Source organism: Callospermophilus lateralis, chromosome 19 (assembly GCF_048772815.1).
Source record: "Callospermophilus lateralis isolate mCalLat2 chromosome 19, mCalLat2.hap1, whole genome shotgun sequence".
Taxonomy (NCBI): domain Eukaryota; kingdom Metazoa; phylum Chordata; class Mammalia; order Rodentia; family Sciuridae; genus Callospermophilus; species Callospermophilus lateralis.
In genome coordinates, this window is record NC_135323.1 from 13,169,618 (window position 1) to 13,187,160 (window position 17,543).

At 50.8% G+C, this 17,543-nt stretch overlaps 1 protein-coding gene across 1 annotated transcript in view; it reads right to left on the minus strand.

Moving 5' to 3' along the window:
• Syt17 (synaptotagmin 17) overlaps positions 1–17,543 on the minus strand; it is a 60,099-nt gene that overhangs the window by 25,849 nt on the left and 16,707 nt on the right. The gene's annotated exons all lie outside the window — the stretch shown is intronic.

Consider the following 17,543-nt stretch of genomic DNA (forward strand, 5'->3'; position numbering starts at 1 on the left):
TTTCGTTGACTTCTTTTAGATTCTGCCTCCAATTATTTTCTCCAATCCATCACAGAATGTTTTCTTCTGCCCTTAGAGCCCTTAACAGCAGCAACCACAATTTTAACAACAAAAGTTTGGATAGTTTAAAAAATGCAAGATGTCACGCATTAGGCTAAGTGCTCTCTGTATGTCATAGCAAATTTAATCTCCATAATGAGTCCCCGAGGAGTTAGTTTATTTACTGACTGAAGAGATGAAGAAATGGAGGCTCAGAGGGGTTAAGTAACATGTCCAAGGCCACACAGCACCAAAGTGGTAGAACTAGCCTTTAGACCCAAGGAAGCTGCGGGACCGAGGGGCACAGGCTCAGGCTGCCATTTTGGCAGGGAGACCAACTCTCTCTGAGAGGTGAGGCTGGGGGATGGCCTCAAATGTCATGAAGGACTGAGGCTTGGGAGGCAGGTAGGGGGGCTCACCAAGCAGAGGGAACAGTGAGGGTCAGGGCCGGTGGCGGAGGAAGGAATGAACTTGGTGTGTTTAAGGGACAGAGGAAAGGCCAGGAAGAGCTGATGTGAGAGACGTCCATCGGAGCCAGAGCAAGCTGCCCAGCGCTGTCCCCATGGGGGCCTGGCCACCCCCAAGGCCACCCTCACAGGACTCGGGAGGAGGAGAGGCCATCTCCTAGGCCCTCGGCACCTACAGGCCTTTCCTGGATGGACCGGGCGGCTCTTCCTTCCTGGGGCCCAAACACCCCATCAGCAAGGCAGCTGCCCACGCGTCCCCAGGGTCTCTGGCAGCCACTAATCTCCTAGAAAGAGTCTCAAATCTTTCTATCAAAGCCCTTTCCTTCCTCCTTCCCCCGTAGGACACAAGCTTCGCCCATGCTGTCCCCACCCCGAGCACGGGATGGCGTGTCTTCTGGCCAAGCGTCGCCCTTGATCCTCTCTCTCCTGCGGGACGGGAGCCATCAATTTGCACAAGACCCATGTTTGGAGTCAGGGGACAGCTGTGGAAAATAGAGGGTGCTCACTGAGCCCCGTCAGAGGGTTTGTTGATCCGCGTAACCAACATTCATTCCATCGCCTACGTCGACAAGACGTGGCTCCCAGAGGTGACACCTCATTAGAAAGGCCACAACAAACAAACCAATAAATACACAAAAGCAGAAAGTGGCAGGTGTGGGCAAGGTAGTAACTCTGCCGGTGACAATGCGACACGGCAAGGCCAACATGGTCAGCCACTGTGGCAGCTCCAGCAAGGGTTGAGCACGGAGCTCCCACGCGGGCCAGCGAGTCTACTCACAGGTAACCCCCCCCCCCAGCAGAAAACACGCAGCCGCACAAAAACCTGCTCCCAATGTTCACACAAGCATTATTCACAACAGCCCCAAGGGGGGAGAGGCCCAGTGTCCGCCAACGGGAAAAACAACTTGTGGTCCATCCGCGGGACGGGTGCTCTTCAGACACGACGAGGGACGATGCGCTGACAGGTGCTACAATGCGGGTGAACCTCGAGGTCATGCTCAGCCCAAGAAGCCAGACGCAAAAGAGCACATTTGGTAGGACTTGGTCCAGACCCGGAAACCCACAGGGACAGGAAGCAGACTGAGCCGCTGCTGGGACCTGGGGGCGGTGGGCACGGCAGTGTGACTGCTTCACGGGCACAGGGTCTCCTTCAGGTGATAGAATGTTCTGGAATTCGAGGTGATGGCGGCACACCACGGGGTGTGGACTCAATGTCGCTGAATCACATACTTTGAAATGGCTGAATTTACGTTTATATGAATTTCACCTCAATTAAAAAAAATTATAGGGCTTATGTGTTAATGGGCCATGGGAACCAGACCCAGGAAGACTGAAGTACAGCCTATTCCCCGCAGGGGCGGGGACAGAAAGGGCTTCATGCAGAAGGAGACACTTGGGCTAGGCCTTGAAAGGTACGTAGGATTTGGTCTGGTTTATTCTATTGCTGAGAAATGTTACAGCAAAGGCCATCCATGCGAATTCTGCTCCTGAACTTCCCGATCTCACCACATAAAGCCCCAAGTGACTTGTATTTATAATGAAGTAACCAACGATGCTTAAGAACTTAAGATTTTAAGATAAATTAGGAATCTCCTTACAAATAACATCACCCCACCTTTGCATTCCCAGTTTGTGTGGGTAAGCGGGAAAGAATGCTGGTTTCCCCTTAGGCAGAACAGGTGTGTGCTCTGGACCCCCCAAAAGCAGGTGAGGTCCTCCACCTCCACTTTAAATAACAGAAACATATTTGGGAGGGAAAGGAGTGGATATTTCAGTAATAACAATGAAGGAATCATTGAGACATGAGGACCTTGCTGAGATTGACAGTTGAGAACTATTACTATTTTGAATGGCATAAGGTAGGAATTGGGGCCTTAAGGTCTTTATTTTAACCCAGACCTGGAGAAAGTGCAGAGTCCCCCACTTTAACATCTGCCCCAGAAGGTGCAGCACAGAGGATCAGCAGCAGCCCACGTGAGCATCAGAAACTGTTCCTCATGCCTAGCACACATGAGGCCCTGGGTTCCTTCCCCGCACCTTAGAAACAAAACCAAAAACCAAAACCAACTGCAGTTCTAAAAATCAGAAGGCAAAAATGTCCCCAAAGGTTTCCTGGAGCCAGAGTCTTTCTTAATTCCTCCTCCCTTTCAGAAGTATCTGATACTACATTTAAAAGCTGACCAGTAGCCAGTGGCTAGGGGACTTCAAACATGGGAACCGAAAGCAGGGCCACCTCATCCAGAAGTTCCCCAACCCATGGCCCAAAGACAGATTGTGGCGTTAATGGTGCTCTTTGCAGATGCCCATAAAGTACTGGTGGATTAAAACTGCACCAACTCGGGGTGATTTGGCCCTTTCCCCATCTCCTTCAGGGATGTTTGACAATGTCAGCACAGTTTTGATGGTCACAACTTGGGACAAGGGTGCCACTGGCATCTGGTCTGGTGGGAAGACGTCCAGGATACTGCTAAACATCCTACAAGGTGCAGACAGCTTCCTCTTGCCTCAATGAAGAATGATCTGACTGCAAATATTCACAGTGCCCGGGTTGAGAAATCCTGAACCAAATCCATGAATCCTGGGCTCCTTCAGGTTTCTCTCTTGGACACAACTCTGGCCAAGCGAATTGTTAACTGGAACCCGACTTGAACTCTTCTGCAATCAATTTCAGAAAATATCGTTCCCTGCCTCAGTGGAACTTGTCCTGAACCTTCTTCAGACCCCAAGAGGCCAAAGCATCAGCTCTCAGCCAGAACCTGGAAAGGCTGAGCTAAGGTTCTCCTCCTTCCGCTTCCTCCCCTTAGGATAATTCTCCCAGGAAGTGGGCCTCGCCATCCCAAGGAGAGTGGATGCTTGCTCTGGAAGGGTCTCAGTCCTGAAATCCCCTTCCCCTTAACCAAACTTAGTACAATAATGTTGGATGCTGGAGCTGAACTAGTTTAGTGGCACACTCTATAAAAGAAAACAGAACCATGCCATTCGCTCTTCTCCCTCTTTAAAATCCTCCATCGCTCTTAATAATATCTAGAGCTCTCGGCCTGTTCTGCAGCGGGATCCGCCCCCTCGGCACTTCTGACACTTGCAAGGCGTCCCTCTTCACCGTGGAGGGCTGTCCTGTGCACTGTAGGACGTTAAGTAGGTCCCCAGCCTCCACCAGCTGGGAGCCAGTGGCATCCCCTCCCCACTCCTGTGACAACCCAGATGTCTCTGGGCATTGCAGTGTCCCCTGAGGGCAAAATCACCCCACTGAGAACTACCCCTCAGAAGGATCTAAACGAGTTGGCAGAACCCATCCACCAACCACGTCTTCCTTCTGCTTTTTGAGAACACAAGATTACTCCAAGGCTTGCTCCTGCTGTTTCCTGGGAATCTCAGGTCAAATGTCACCTTCTCATCTAAGCTTTCTGTGGCCATCCCACTACAAACAGCCCCCTGTGTCTATCACACCACTTTGTTTTATTTCCTTCATGATACTTTGTTTTTCCTGATATTTTCTTGCTCTCCCTAAAGCCCAGGACGGCGCCCATCTGCCGGCTACTGTAGATGATCCAACTTGTGATGGTTCGACTTATGATCTATTTCCACTTTACATTGACATGAAAGGAATCGCCACTCAGTAGAAACCATCCTTTGACTTTTGATCTTTCCCTGGCCTAGTGATAGGTGGTCTTGCAATGCTCGGGCCGTGGCAGTGAGCTCAGCTCCCGATAAGTCACATAATCAAAGAAGAAACGAGGAGTGTGCTGTGTTGCTGAGCTGGGATGTTTGGCAGGTTAGATGGTGCGATGGTCAGCTTTCCCTCACTGTAACAACATACCTGAGATAATCAACTTATAAAGAAGAAAGGTTTATTTTGGTTTACAGTTTCAGAACTTTCAGTCCATGATCTGTTGGCTCCTTTGCTTTGGGGCTGTGGTGAGGCAGCACATCATGGTGGGAGTGCATGGTGGAGCAAACCTGTTATTCACTTCATGGGCAGGAGGTGAAGGAGAGGAAGAGGATGGGGTTAGGGTCTCATTCTCCCTTTCAATGGCACACCCCCAATGACCTGAAGACTTCCTAGGCCCCAGCTCTTAAAGGCTCTGCCATTTCCCAACAAGGCCACTCAGCGGAACAAGTCTTCATTACATGGACCCTTGGAGACACTTAAGATCCCAATTATAGAAGCAGAATAAATCCTTTTTTTTTTTTTTTAATTGGGATTGAACTCAGGGGCACTCGACCACTGAATCACATCCCCAGCCCTAGTCTGTATTATTATTTTACAAACGGGGTCTCACTGGGTTCTTAGCATCTTGCTTTTTGCTGAGGCTGGCTTTGAACTCGCGATCCTCCTGCCTCAGCCTCCCAAGCCACTGGGGTTGCAGGTGTGCACCTCCGGCCCGGCTGAATATATCCATTTTTGACTTAGACTATTTTCAGTTTACGATGGGTTTACGGAAATGTAACTCCATCGCAAGTCAAGGAGTTGCCTGTGTTTACAGCACCCGGAACCACGTGAATCCAGATGACCCCGAGCACCAGCTCAGGGGGCCGCAACATGGAGGCCGAGCTGTTGCCATACCACGGTCCCAGAGGGGACCTCAGAGAGACATCCTGTCACCTGCCCTATCTGAGTTCAAGACAGTCAAACCTGAGATAGAAGAAGGGACTGGGTGACCGATGACACTTCTACCTCTTCTCTTTTTGAGGCCACGTCACACATGAACGTAGCTCCTTTCTGGTAAGAGTCTGATGAGCTGAATTTGGTCAAAGCACAGGGGGTGGGCTGGGGAGAACCAAAATAGGCCCGAAGCCTCCCAGAACGCTCCCCAGCAAGCGCTGCCGACAAAAACCCTCTCTCCCTGCAGCCTCTAAAGGCACAGGCTCTCATCAATAAAAAGGAAATCAAAGAAAACCATCTGGGACAAACGACATTCTCTGGGGAAGACAAGAGCCCGGCTCTCCTCCTGACGGCTCCCTCTGAAGTGCTTCTAAATGGCCCTTTGGCTGGCCCTTACCTGGCAGAGGGCTTCATCTGTGTGCACACAACTTCTAAGCAGCCCAAACTCAGCTGCGCCCGCCCTACCGCCACCTGGGTCGTCTTTTGTCTCATAATTTACTGCACAGACAACCTTACGTAAGAATGGATCTTTTTTAAAAGCAAAATCCAACCACAATCCCAGCATTTTACACATTCCACCAAGTGCTCTCTTTTCTTTCTATTCCCCTCTCTAAAAGTCCCCCGCCCCCGGCCACTGTCAACGCTTCCTGCATAACACAGGCAAGTTCTTCAATTCCCTTCCTTAAAAACTGAAACATAGAGCCCCACTTGGCATCTGATGTCGGAGACATGGTAAGTGTCATTTTTAATGTCCACACGTAACATTCCATGAGGCTGAAATACTGTAACAGATTGTAACCACTTTCCTACGGCTAGACACTGGGGTTATTTATTTCTTTATTTTTTTGATACCAGGATTGAACCCAGGGGCACTCCACCACGGAGCCCCATCCCCAGCCCTATTTTGTATTTTATTTAGAGACATGGTCTCACTGAGCTGCTTAGCGCCTTGCTAAGTTGCTGAGGCTGGCTTTGAACTCACAATCCTCCTGTCTCAGCCTCCCGAGTCTCTAGGATGACAGGCGTGCGCCACTGTGCCTGGCTGGACACGGAGGCATTTTCTTTCTTCTAGGTCACATCCTCATAAAATCCAAGCATGGGATCACGGGCTCAAGGAAAAATCAAGCTCTTTTTTCTGCCACTTGATGTGAATCGCCAGACTGATTGCTAGAGAACGGCTGAACTTTAAACACCAGCAGAGGGGAGCACAGAAGTCTCCCCACCCGGTGACCAGCACTGACTGCTCACATTTTAGCAAATGCATGCAGGATCCGTGTCCCTGCTAAAATATACAGCTGCAAAATGCTACCACATGCTTTGGCTGCATTTCTCAGACAGAAAATCCGGGCAGGTTTGGAGTTAACTGCGCAGGAGTCTCTTTTTCCCCTTATCTGAGGGGTGTGTTCCAAGACCCTCCAGGTCACAGATACTGTAGAGCCTCGTGCATACCGTCTGGGCCTATCTGTTCATACCCATGCTGTAGTTTGATTTCTACATTAGGCACAGCAAGGGATCCATCATGATGATCATAAAACAGGACAATTATGACAATTCATTGTAATAAAAGTCATTTAACATTTATGAATTCTTTCTAGAATTTTCCATTGGTAGACCCTGTTAACTTCAATCAAGGAAAGCGAAACTGGATCAAGGGGGACAAGAGTATTTCCTTTTTGGCTCAGGAACCGTGATTGTCTGACTCTCTGGGTAAAGTTCAGGGTCCTCTAGGTGGCCACGGCGTGGCGGAGGAGACAATCGATTTCACACTGGATTTTATCTGTTATTGGCCGGCTTTTAGGTCTTCCTTGTTCTAAGGACACCTGATTGTGGGTTTAGTTTAAAAACGCAAAACCCTCCTAAGGAGGGTGAGCCCCTGCCCCTGTTTGTCAGTCATCCACGCTCTCCCTTCTACGAAAATCCCCTTCATTTCTTTTGGCTCATTTGTCTCTTAGGTATGTGTTTTTCTCTTATTAATTTACAATCGGGCTTTAAGTATTGCGGACCCCAATTATTCAGCAGCCATGTGTAGTTATGGGATGACTTATGTATCCCCCTCCACGCAGAATGGGACCGTGTTGGAAACAGGATCACAGCAGAGACTGTGACCGACAGTCCCGGCCAACTAACCCCGCGCGGGGCAAACGTCTTCTCCCCGCGTGGCTGGCCTTTCGGGTTTCTTTACCATGGTTTCTGGTGGACAGAAGTTCATAATGTTAACACGATATGTGTGTCCACGGTTTTCCTCTGTGGTTTGGATGATCACCGAAACAGACCCTTCAGCCCCTCTGCTAGAACAGAACCTCGCCAACTGTGGGTGCTTGGATGTCTAGTCACACCCCAGATGTGAAGCCGAATCTTCCAGGAAAGCTGGAGGGCAGGTCACCCTTTGGCCTCTGAGAGTCTGTGCTGTGGGCTCGGCAGCCACTCCAGCACCTGCAGAGACAGAGCCAGATGCTATCTGCACTTGGGTTTCCCAGTGAGACCAGACTCTCACTCACCAAGACCTCTTTAACAGAGCATGTCCAGCCCTGCTACTTACAGAGAACTAGCCAGGCACACAGCGAGCACACAGTAGGCGCTCAATGCTTGTCCACTGACCAGGTGGCTAAGGCAGGACAAAGGATGCAGCGGTGACCAAGACAGGCGGGAGCCATGGAACAGAGGTCCTGAGAGTACACAATGCTTTCCTGATTAACTGTCAGGCCGCATTAATTATGCAGTTGTTTAATTAGCACGGTGGTGGTGTGTGTCATGAGTAAGGGCTGCGTGGGAGTCTCCCTGGAGGAAATGGTACTGAGGTAGAAAGGCAGAGCTGCGGCTCCAGGAGGCTCCAGTTTGGATCTGGAATGTTCAAGTCTCGGTCTCCAGCTTGACACTATTGGGAGGTGCTGGACATTTTAAGAGGTGGGGCCTAGCGGGAGGTCATTGGGTCATTAGGGGTGTGTCTTTGAAAGGCATCGTGGGAACATGGTCTCTTTCTCTTTTGTTCTTTGGCCAGAAGAGCAGTTTTTTTTTCTGCCATGATGTGCCACCACACCCACAAAGCCTTGGGCAATCATGGCGGGAAACCTCCAAAACCAAAATAAAACTTTTCTCTTTTTAAGTTGATTTTCTCATTTTTTTGTTGTTGTTATAGTAACAGAAAGCTGACTGATACAAGGGCCAACAGGGGTCAACAAAGGTGAGCCCCTGAGGACAGTGTCACAGAGTTCCAGGTGGGAGGTGACGGTGGCCTGGGCCTGGCTGGAGTCGAAGGGATCTGAGGTGGCTAGGGAGTGACGTGATTTGCCCCTGGGTATGGGATGTGGACGGTGGTGCCCTCCAGCGACGCCCGTCGGGGAGGAACTTGGGGAGAAGCCAACAGGTGACCCTTCAGGTGAAGAGTGAGATGACACCAGCCGACCCAGCAGGGGACCAAGGTTCTGTTTCCAAATGTCCCTCAACATGACAGTCCTCCAGGGACCTTGTAAACGGCAGTCTCCTGGGACCTCCGGGAACCCGTTCAGTCATGCTTCAGGGCAGAGCCTGGGAACTGGTGTTTGTCACATGTGCCTTAGGAATACTGATGCCGTTGGGGGATCAGGTGGGACTCTGGAGGGACCCTTAGGTCCCTGGAAATCTCCCCGGGGTGCTCCACTGTGACCTTCGACATCCCACACCCCAAACTGGACTAATCATGGCCACCGGCCCATCCTCACCGGCTCCTCCCGCTCCTGGGAGACCTGAGCCAGCTGACCGAGGGCCCAGGGACCCCACAACCCTCCTCCCTCAATGTCCTTTCCAACTCCTGAAACTCACCAACTGGGAGCCCGCCACAGCCACTCGACGTCACACCTGGACACCTCTCGCACCCTATCAGGAGTCACCCTGCCTCTGGCAACTCCGGGAGAGGGAGCCATTTGCAGGTGGAGGCCAAGGGTGCTGCCCAATGTCCTGCCATCGTGGGACACCCCCACAACACAACGACCCAGCCCAGGACGCCCCGAGCACCATGGGAAGACCCCACCTCATGCAAAGTCCAACCTGACCACGGGTCTCGCCTCTATTTTTTATCTTTTAATGGCTTCCAGTTCCCCTCAGAATAAGAGGTAAGATCCGTGACTGGTCTAGGAGGCTCGTCCCACCCCAGCTGCCTTCCATCTGGCCTTACGCCATTCTCAAATGATGCACCAGGCAGATGGGACATTCCAGACCAAACTCCCTCCCACTCCCTGTCCACCCGTGGTGGCCCGTGGCCTTTCCATATGCTCCTTACCTCTTAGGACGAGCTCTTCTTGGCCATTCATTCCATGAACAGAAACCCCACGTGAAGCCAGGTGCTGGGGTCGCACCAGGCGCAGAGCCATGAATGTCCAGGGAGCACCCACAGAGGACAGGTCTCCAGACTCCGGGTTCTAAATGTCACCTTGGGCTAGACACCAAGCCCTCACTGCCCGCCCTACCTCCAGGACCCACGCTGGAGTCGACAAGAGGAACCTCCTAACACGCGCGTGAGACCAACGCACTGTGACCACAGCAGCAAACACTTTCTGAGCATGTCGCGTGCATTAGCTCATCCGGCTCTCAGGAGGACCCGGGGTGACGCTGCTGCCCATCTGATGGCACAGGTGCACCAGGCAGAGTTCTCAGGGCTTGCCTTTATTTCCCTATCTAATCCTCACGTGGACCCTGCAGGGAGGTCCTATGACCCTCCTCAAGACCTGTACAAATCAAGACACGCTCAAGGCGTAACAGAGACAATGGGTGTGACACTTTAGTATGATAAGGCAATGCCGAAGCTCAGATTGATAATTTTTTATAGGTTACATGCGGAAAGGATGACCTTTTAGCTACACTAAAAAGTGTTCAAATAAATTTAGTTGTTTTTTTTTTTTTTCTTTTAACGAGGCTATTAGGAAATTCAAAGTCACATGTGGTTCTCGCATTACATTTCTTTTCTTTTCTTTTTTTTTTAGTTGTAGATGGACACTCTATTTTTATCTATTTTTTTAATGTGGTGCTGAGGATTGAACTCAGGGCCTCATGTCTGTGAGGCAAGCACGCTCTACCACGAGCCCCAGCCCCAGCCCTTCACATTACATTTCTATCAAACAGAATGTTCCGTGCTATAAAACAGGATGCTGATTATAGGTAATACGTTGGAAAATCCAAATCCATAATCTGAAACTATGAGTGATTCGATACACAAGATCCAGAATCCTAGGCAGCAAAGGTCTACCAGGGTCTATTCTGGACAGGGCAAATCTCAGGTGAATGCAATTTGCAGAAACATAAATACCCAGCACTCCCACTGGCAAATATCATTTTCCACTAAACACATTTTCTTCTTCTGAGATCAAATGAAACATTCCTCCTCAGCAGGCAATTCTGGTTTTGTTACACAAGATACTAGACCCGGACAAGACCCAAGAATCATGCTCCATGAACTTACAAGTGCAGAAGGGTTCCGTGGAACACCACCAAAATGGCAGCCGTACCTTGGCTGTGCTCTGTACACCAGGCACTGGCATGGCATGGGCATGGTACCAGCTAGGCCATTTCACAAAACCACCTCCCATCCAACCAGTAAGTGGCAGAGCCAAGCTTAAAACTCTGCCCTGTTCTATTCTGCTCTAATGGCCCAACTCTTTCCACCCTCCACCACCACCCAGCATGCTCAGAATGAAGTCCAGAGCTCGCCTGCATTAGAATCTTCTAGCACATGGGCTAGAATGCAGATCTGTGGGCAGCACATCCAAGAATTAGGAAATCAGAATCAGTAAGGCTGAGGTCTGGGGACCTCCTCCGTCTCTGCTCTGGGAGAGGCTAATGCTTGGTCAAGAGGTAGCGGACAGCCCGCTCTGCGGTGTCTGAGAGCTGGACCCGGGCCTCAAGACTCTGCCTCCAACTGCAACCCAAAGCTGACCACTTGCCACCTCCACCTTCTATGGAGTCCAGAGTGTCCCCATCTCTCATCCACAGCCAGCAAAACTCCTAATGCCGTTAGGTACCTTGCCGGGTTCCATGAGGAACAGCTATTGATATTAACGATTCTGTTATTATTTTTAAACACATTTGCTTTACTGCATCTCTGTGTATCCATCACTGCTGTGAATGAATGCATTTCAAAGTAAGCTGCGGACACGGGAACACTTCCCTGGGCCTTGGTGCACTTGAGCTCCTGCCACAAATACATCAGAAGCTGGGCAGCTGGTGAACCACAGAAATGTGCTGCTCAGGGGCCGGGGCTGGGGCTCAGTGGCGGAGCACTTGCCTCCAACAGGTGAGGCCCTGGGTTCGATCCTCAGCACCACATAAAAATGAATAAGTAAAGATATTGTGTCCTTCAACCAAAAGAAAGAAAGAAATGTGCTGCTCACGGTTCTGCAGGCTGAGAGGTCCAAGATCAAGGCGCGGGCAGACTTGGTGCCCGGGAGGGTCTGCTCCGTAGACGGCACGTCCTCACCTCACCCTCACATGGAGGAAGGACATACTGGCCTCTTGTAGAATCAGTGGTCCCATCAGGAGAGCGCTGACCTCAGGTCTAGCCACCTCCCCAAAACCCCGCCTCCTTGTGCCTCAGCTTGGGGGTGAGGATTGCAACATCTTTATGTGGGGGAGGGACGCGGACACCCACACCACAGTATCCCTAAACGTGTCGGCAGGGATGTCATTCATCAGAGTTTAATGGTTGCCTATGGTTGGGTATTCGTTTGCTTTAAGATTTTTATGTTAAATTTATATATCATGAAATGTGCAAATCTTAAGACTCAGGCTTGGTGAGCCCCCCAAAGGGACACACCTGTGTATCCTCCCAACTGCTCTGGGAGGTTCCGCCAGGATCCCGGGGCCTCCAACACCTTTGCCCTTCCTTCCCAAAGCCATGTGCTCTCAAGAGGAATGAACTGGAAACACCCTGGATATGTATACAGCTCAAGAAAAGAAAAGGGCTGACCAGAGATGTCTGTACACCCAGTGTGTTCCAAAGCAGCACAGCATGATTACCAAGAGCCAAAAGATGGAAGCAACCCAAGTGATATACCAATAGAGGAATGAATGAACAAATCTCCCCCGCACACACATACACAAGCGCACGTATGCGCACACACAGAGGAATATTACGCAGCATTTAAAAGGAAGATCATCTTTTCAGATGCCACAACGTGAACAAACCATAAGGACATCATGTGAAGCGAAATAAGCCAATCACAAGATAAATACTGTCCGTCTCCACTTCTGTGAGATCCCTGGAGCAGTCAAACCCACCAAGATGCCAAGCAGAATGGTGGTTGGCAGGGGCAAGGGAGGAGGGCTGTGTTTTTTTTTTTTTTGTGGCCGTAACCAAAATATCTGAGGAGACCAATGAAGGAAGGAGGGATCATTTGGACTCGCGGTTTTAGGAGTTCAGTCCTCGGTGGCGGGCTCCGCTGCTCTGGGCCTGAGGTCGGAGAGAACACTGCGGCCGAGGAAAGCTGCCCAGCTCATGGCAGCCAGGAAGGAGCTGGGAAGGAAGGGGCCAGGGACGAGATATAGTCCCCAAGGGCACACCCAGTGACTGAGTTCCTCCAACCATGCCCCACCTACCCACTCGTGCATTCAAATCACTAATCCATCAAATGGAATCAGCCCATCCAAGAGACGGGAGCCCTCACAATCCAAACATCCCCCAGAGCCTCATCTCTGGCCACCGCTGCCCTGGGACCATGTTAGAGTCTGTAAACAAGTCAGGATGGCGCCTGGCAAAATGCCAGGGGGAGTGGTTTGTGAAGTCAGGCCATCGAGCCATTAAGTGTGGAGATTCCTTATTGGTTGACTGCTGTATCTAGTTTATGTTAATTAAGACAAGCTGTGCGGAATGTATAAATACCTCTGCTGTCCTACAAGAAACGGCTCCCACTCCTGCTGTATCAATCTACACAAGTTGCTCGTTATTTTGCTGCAGCCGGACTGCGACGACAGGACCAAGTCTCCAACACCTAAGCTTTGGGGACATTCAAGATCCAGCCCATAATGAGGGGAAAGGGGAATCACTGAGCACAGAGTTTCCGTTCCGCAGCATGAAGACAGTTCTGGAGATGGACAGTGGTGAAGGTGGACCGTCCTCATCCGCGTGCTGAGAGCCAATGAACTGGACGCTCAGAGATGGCGAAGATGAGGCCATGTGTGGATCTGTTTTTCTTTTTCAAGACGCAGGTTCTCACTCTGTTGCCCCAATTGGCCTTGAAATCCTACGTTCACACTCTCCTCCTGCCTCAGGCTTCAGAGCAGCTGGGGCTACAGTCCATTCCACGTCTGGCTTGGATCTCACGAGCCCCCCACAGGCCCACGTGGTACAGCCTCCGTTCCCATGTTGGCAGTACTGGGAGGTGGTGGGACCTTTAAAAGGCGGGGCCTATAGGAAGGTCCTTAGTCAACGAAGGCAGCCCTTGAAGGGAATGGTTGGGAGCCTCGCCCTCCTCTTCCTCCACCACTCCACAGGTTGTGATGTCGGTGGTTTTACTCCATTCTGCCCATGACCTACGGTCTCATCAGATGCACCACAAAGTTACCCTGACCTTGGAATTGGAACCTCCAAACTATGAGCCAAAAGAAACCTTTTCTCTCATGAGTTCGTTTTCTCATGCATTTCATTATAGTCCTGGAAAGCTAAGACCAGGTGACAAATTTTAGATTACATGTTTTGCACCACAATTAAAACTAACTAGTAATTTAAAAAATTTTTTTATTAGGTACTGATGGACCTTTATTTATTTATTTGTTTATATGCAGTTCTGTGATCGAACCCAGGGCCTCCCACATGCTAGGCAAGCGCTCCACCACTGGGCTACCACCCCAGTCCCTAACTAGTAATTTTTAAAGAAAGAGTTGAACCGACACAGATTCCGCTGGTAAGTGGCCTTCAATCTGCTTGGAGGAGCGGAGTCTCCCTTCACACTCAGGGTAACTTTGTGTTGCTCACCCTCAGGTTTTGTGTCTCTGGGTCCTTATCTTCCACGATCTTTTGACCACATCTAATCAATCAGACCACAAATACGTGACAGGCCCATTCGCTGCCTAGTTCCTGAATGCCAAGACCAAAGCCACAACGCTCACAGGCCATCCTGCCGTGAGCCGGAGAATGCCTACACACCGGCCCGATGAGTCCCCTGCTCGCCCTCCATGTGGATTCCCCAGGGCAGAGACGGCAGGACTAGACCCTAGAGTTACTCTGACGGTGTACACCATTACCAAGGGATCAAGTGGCTCTGATTACACCTTGTGACACAGCTATGTCCTCCCTTCCCGTTGAACTGACCACAAGCAATCGGGTGAAGGCAGATGCTGGCCTCCAGTGAGAACCAGAAACTCCATTCATGGTCATGGCCTTCACGCGCTATGTGGGGATTTTGTTTCTCGTCTACACTGCAGGCCTCTTTTGCTCAATGGAGGTTTTTGTCTGGGGCCAGTCTCTCCTTTTCCATTGTACGGTGTGAAAGACGAAGCAGCACCCAGGAACCGGGTCCCTGTACCCTCTGCTCCAGGATTCTCCCCCCACTCCAAGTGTGGGCTAGGACCCGGCTCCCAGCATGCTCTCTGCCCTCCTGCACGGCAGTCTGCAGCACTCCTGTCGGTACTGGCTGGACAACTCCGCCGTGGGGACCGTCCTGGGCAACTTTGCGGCATCCCTGGTCTCTATGCACGAGATGCCAGTAGCACCTCCCACCCACCAGACCCAAAATGTTCCCCAAGTTGTCCCTGGCTCAGAATCGCTGTTCTAGAGCTTTGGCAAGAATCAAGTTTCCCAGTCTGGCTCATAGCCAATGACTGGCTGATACTGGGGTGCAAAAGGCCAGCTCCCTGGCTCTAGCTGTCCCTAGAGAGGGAACAACTGTGCAGAGTGAGTTTATGATGAGTTTATGATGGAGAGTCCCCTCCCAGCTCTGGGCCAGCCCGGCTCTGGGTTTGGCAGGAGACCACGCAGTGCTTGGCTGTTAACCCTTATCTAGAAGGATTTTTGCATGCACCCTATTTATGGAATGAATTATGTCCCCTGAAAAGACATTCTGAAATCCTAGCTGCTAGTACCTCAGAATGTGATCTTTGGAAGTAAGGTCATTGCTGACATATAGAAGACCCCCAACTCACAGTGGCTTGACTTACAATGTTTTGACTTTATTATGGCGTGGAAGGGGGCTCATCAAAACACCGGTTTCCATTCTCAGTAGAGTTCAACACATTGGGCAACACTTGGTTATAAAGCAGAACTTGCGCTGGACGGTCTTGCCCCGCGCAGGCTGATCCAAGCGTTCTGCAGGCATTTAAACCCGGCCGAGCCAAACTCGGGTGCAGCAGATCCAGGGGCGTGAACTGCACTTGGGACTCAGGATGGGCTAGCTGGGAGGTGACCCTGTCTTAAGTCCAGGGGCCCCTATGATGATTTTATCTAGGATGAGGTCACACTGGAGCGGAGCCGGTCCTAATCCACATGACAGGTGTCCTGGGAGACACACCCGGGGAGAAGCTGGCCATTGACAGCCAAGACAGAGAGCAGAGAAATGCAGCTGGGAGACAGGAAAGGTTGAGAAGCACCCGCAAGCCAGAAGCCAGGAGGGAGCCGGAGGGAAAGACCGCGGAAGCTGCGAGGGAGCCTGGCTGTACCAGTGCCTCCATCTTGGAGGCTGAGCCTCCAGGACTCAGAGACAATACATTTCTGGAGTGTTAAGAGACACGGATTCGTGCCCAGGAGACTAACCCACGTCTCCATCCCTGTCATAGGCTGTGCTTCCAGAGAACCCAACATAACCAACTGGCCTTTCCGCCCAGAGAGCGCGGAGCCCCAGGTGAGCAGGACACTCTCCTGCAAGTCGGCATGAGCTCCTTGTCTCTCAGAAAGTATGGCTCTGGCATCCCAAAAAGAAACCCATGCAGCACGATTCCCCCAAGTCGGTGTCACTAACACGAAAACTCTCAGTTAAGATCCACAGATTCGGCTGGGGTTGTGGCTCAGCGGTAGAGCGCTCCCCTAGCACGGGCGGGACCCGGGTTCGATCCTCAGCACCACATAAAAATAAAAGCATTGTGTTGTGTCCATCTACACCTAAAAAATAAATATATATATATATATAAAAAGATCCACTGATTCCCCAACTGCAAGCCGGACCTCTTGTGTTGGAATCAGGGGGAGACGGTGCCTTCCAAAGGGTTTTTTCCAGGGCAGATGTGACCACGCTCAATGAAGCGGGCGCCTTGGTCCCTGCACGAGGCGCACTATATACTAAGAACTGCCGTTTGTAAGTCTGTGTCCTCTGCTAGTGGAGAGTTCCCTGTATGATATTTCTTTTGTTGATCCAACTAAAGATCTCTGGCACCTAATAGGACCTTAAGAAAAATAGGAGAGAAAAAAAAAAAACTGAGCAAACTAGAAAAGAAGAAAGAACAAAGGGTAATAAGGGGGGAAGAGACAGAAGAAATCTATCCAAAGGGTCTAGATGATTCTCCCAACACTGCTCTAAGCAGTTGTGAAAAAATAAAATAAAATAAATAACGTTCTCTTAATCATACAAGGGGCACAAGAGGAGTCCTCGGCCAGGACTTCAGGGCCAAACCCACAGTGACAGGAAGGGACAGCCACCATCCGCCTGCCAACAGCGGGCAGCCAGCTCTGAAGCCCCGATGTGACAGCACCGAGCACAGATGAGCAATCCGAGCTGTTCCCACGCTTGAGAGATCTCAGTCTTACACACTTGGAGCTCACGGAGGTCCCCGGAGGTCCCCAGAGGTCCCCAGAGGTCCTCAGTGAAACTAAGGTGCTGGGAGCCATCAGCCAAGTAGGTATGACAATTTCCTTGCCAAGCGTACCCCCATGTTTCTTTAGTGGAAGGACTCATGGAAATAGGACATTTTGCAGGACATTGCATGTAAGGTGACCTTGCTCAAGGACCAGGGCGGATCCGTGTTTAGGGTGTTCCCCCTTTAGAATAGGGCGGTTTAGCATAATAGGAGATTAGGGTGTTCCCCCTTTAGAATAGGGCGGTTTAGCATAATAGGAGATTAGGGTGTTCCCCCTTTAGAATAGGGCGGTTTAGCATAATAGGAGATTAGGGTGTTCCCCCTTTAGAATAGGGCATATCCTGCTGCTGAGTTCCTCTTGAGTTCTTAGGGTTCTTGGCAGACAGAAGCCCAGGAGTAGTGAATTTGGGCAGAGTGTGGATTTGGGCAGAGAACGTGGATTTCCCCAGAATGTGTTTGTAGAAGGCCAGTGTGAGATCGGGAATAAAGAATTGCTGCTTGAATCTACAAGCTGTGTGGTGGCTCGTGATTTGTGCCCAGCCAGAGACTGCGGCACTAAGGCCCGGCCTGCAGCTCATGCCGAGGACAGGGAGCCGGCCTGTCACCAGGGACAAACCTGCTTCCACAATGACAGAAGCCAGGCCCTGCTGTCTCTCTTTAGGAGGAAGGCAGACAGCCGTCCTTAG